Here is a 3,066-nt window from a genome sequence, read left to right on the forward strand (position 1 = left end):
GACCCTCCTGACCGCCCGCTCCGGGGGTCTCTGCGCCTTCACCTCCAAGCGCAGCAGCTGCGTCGGCTGCCGGGCCCTGCTGCCCCACCACGGTGAGAAACCCCGCTAATTAACTAATTAACGAGCCCCCGCCCTAATTAACCTGAAATTCACTCCCTCAGGATGGAGTTTAGGCGGTTTTACCGAAAAAAAAGGGGTCAAAAATGGGTAAAAATCCCCAAAATTTGACCTGAAAAATGGGATTCTTGGGATTGAAGACCCCTCCTCTAATTAATCACACCAATGCCTGCACTAATTAATGAGTTCTGCACTAATTAACCTGAAATTCATCCCCTCAGGATGGAATTTAGGTGGTTTTTACCAAAAAATGGGGTCAGAAATGGGCAAAAAAACGCCAAAATTGGGCGTTAAGAAATGGGATCCTCGGGATTAAAGACCTTTCCTCTAATTAATCACTCCAATTCCTGCCCTAATTAATGAGTTCTGCCCTAATTAACCTGAAATTCACCCCCTCAGGATGGAATTTTGGCGGTTTTACCAAAAAAAAAAAGGGTTAAAAATGGGTAAAAATCCCCAAAATTTGACCTGAAAAAATGGGATCCTCATGATTGAAGACCCCTCCTCTAATTAATCACACCAATGCCTGCCCTAATTAACGTGTTCTGCACTAATTAACCTGAAATTCATCCCCTCAGGATGGAATTTAGGCGGTTTTACCAAAAAAATGGGTCAAAAATGGGCAAAAATCCCCAAAATTTGACCTGAAAAAATGGGATCCTCGTAATTAAAGCCCCCTCCTCAAATTAACCAACCCTAATTAACAACCCCAACGCTAATTAACGATCTGGACCTAAGATTAACCCTTCCATCCCCGAAATTAATCCCCTCTCCCCAAAAACGGGGGTCCCAAAATCCCCAAAATTCAGCGCAAACACCCCAAAAACTGGGGGGGGAGTGGTCCCAAATCGAAGCCCCTTCCCCTAATTAACCTAAAATTTTAATTACAATTACTATTAATGAATTAATCTCCCCGTATTTAACCCATCCCGCCCAACAAGGGGGGTGCCGGAGCCCCAAATTAAGGGAAATTAATGAGAATTAATTAAATCGCCGCAGGTGCAGTTTGCGATTTCTGCCGCCAGAGGGAGTCCGAGCTCTACCAGAAGGAGGTGGGGGCGGGGCCGGGGAATTTTGGGGTCCGAATTTGGGAATTTTTGGGGTTTTGGGGTCTCAAAATCGGGATTTTGAGGTTTTGGGGTCCCGAATTTGGGGTTTGGGGTCCCAAATTGGGGAATTTTGGGGTTTTGGGGTCTCGAATTTGGGGTTTGAGGTCCCGAATTTGGGGGATTTTGGGGTTTTGGGGTCTTGAATTTGGGGTTTGGGGTCCCGAATTTGGGGGGTTTTGGTCCCAAAATTGGGAATTTTGGGGTCTCGAATTTGGGGTTTGAGGTCCCGAATTTGGGAATTTTGGAGTTTTGGGGTTTCAAAATTGGGGAATTTTGGGGTTTGGGGGTCCCGAATTTGGGGTTTGGGGTCCCAAATTGGGGAATTTCGGGGTTTTGGGGTCTCGAATTTGGGGTTTGGGGTCCCGAATTTGGGGAGTTTTGGGGTTCTAAATTGGGGAATTTTGAGGTTTTGGGGTCTCGAATTTGGGGTTTTGGGTCCCGATTTTGGGAATTTTGGGGTCCCTAATTTGAGAATTTTGAGGTTTTGGGGATCCAAATTGGGGAATTTTGGGGTATTTGGGTTCCAAATTTGGGGTTTGGGGTCGTGAATTTGGGGGATTTTGGTCCCAAAATTGGGAATTTTGGGGTCCCTAATTTGAGAATTTTGAGGTTTTGGGGTCTCGAATTTGGGGTTTTGGGTCCCGATTTTGGGAATTTTGGGGTCCCTAATTTGAGAATTTTGAGGTTTTGGGGTCTCGAATTTGGGGTTTTGGGTCCCGATTTTGGGAATTTTGGGGTCCCGAGTTAGGGATTTTGAGGTTTTGAGGTTCCAAATTGGGAAATTTTGGGGTAGTTTGGTGCCGAATTTGGGGTTTTGGGGTCCCGAATTTGGGAATTTTGGGTCTCAAAATTGGGATTTTGAGGTTTTGGGGTTTCAAAATTGGGGTTTTTGGGTTCTAAATTGGGGAATTTTGGGGTGTTTGGGTTCTGAATTTGGGGTTTGGGGTCCCGAATTTGGGAATTTTGGGGTTTTGGGGTCTCGAGTTTGGGAATTTTGAGACTCAAAATTGGGATTTTGAGGTTTTGGGGTTTCAAAATTGGGGTTTTTGGGTTCTAAATTGGGGAATTTTGGGGTGTTTGGGTTCTGAATTTGGGGTTTGGGGTCCCAGATTTGGGAAAATTGGGGTTTTTGGGGTCCCAAATCTGATTTTTGGGGTTATTTTTGGTTGGTTTTGGGCTATTTTAGGATATTTTTGGAATATTTTTGTCCCCAGGTGTCCCAGGTGTGGCACCTGGAGGTTATTTTTGGTTATTTTGGGATAATTTTTGGGTTATTTTAGGGACATTTTGGGTGTTTTTGTCCCCAGGTGTCTTTTTGGGGTGTTTGGGTTCTGAATTTGGGGTTTGGGGTCCCGAATTTGGGAAAATTGGGTCCCAAATTTGGGAATTTTGGGGTTTTGGGGTCCCAAAATTGGGAATTTTGGGGTTTCAAAATTGGGGTTTTGGGGTTCTAAATTGGGGAATTTGGGGGTTTTGGGGTCTCAAATTTGGGGGTTTTGGGTCCCAAATTGGGGAATTTTGGGGTTTTGGGGTCCCGAATTTGGGAATTTTGGGGTTTTGGGGTCTCGAGTTTGGGAATTTTGGGTCTCAAAATTGGGATTTTGAGGTTTTGGGGTTTCAAAATTGGGGTTTTTGGGTTCTAAATTGGGGAATTTTGGGGTGTTTGGGTTCTGAATTTGGGGTTTGAGGTCCCGAATTTGGGGGGTTTTGGTCCCAAAATTGGGAATTTTGGGGTTTTGTGGTCTCGAGTTTGGGAATTTTGGGTCTCAAAATTGGGATTTTGCAGTTTTGGGGTTTCAAAATTGGGGTTTTTGGGTTCTAAATTGGGGAATTTTGGGGT

The 3,066-nt window shown here is 44.8% G+C and overlaps 1 long non-coding RNA gene across 1 annotated transcript; it reads left to right on the forward strand.

The window, feature by feature from the left end:
- LOC121348346 lies at nt 1-2,464 on the forward strand. The gene is made up of 3 exons (XR_005954363.1): nt 1-92; nt 1,117-1,169; nt 2,441-2,464. It is a non-coding gene; the product is annotated as an uncharacterized LOC121348346 (long non-coding RNA).
- Nucleotides 2,465-3,066: the final 602 nt, after the last annotated feature.

The sequence above is a fragment of the Onychostruthus taczanowskii genome, unplaced genomic scaffold, assembly GCF_017590055.1.
Source record: "Onychostruthus taczanowskii isolate IOZ18803 unplaced genomic scaffold, ASM1759005v1 scaffold1186, whole genome shotgun sequence".
NCBI classification, from domain to species: Eukaryota; Metazoa; Chordata; class Aves; order Passeriformes; family Passeridae; genus Onychostruthus; species Onychostruthus taczanowskii.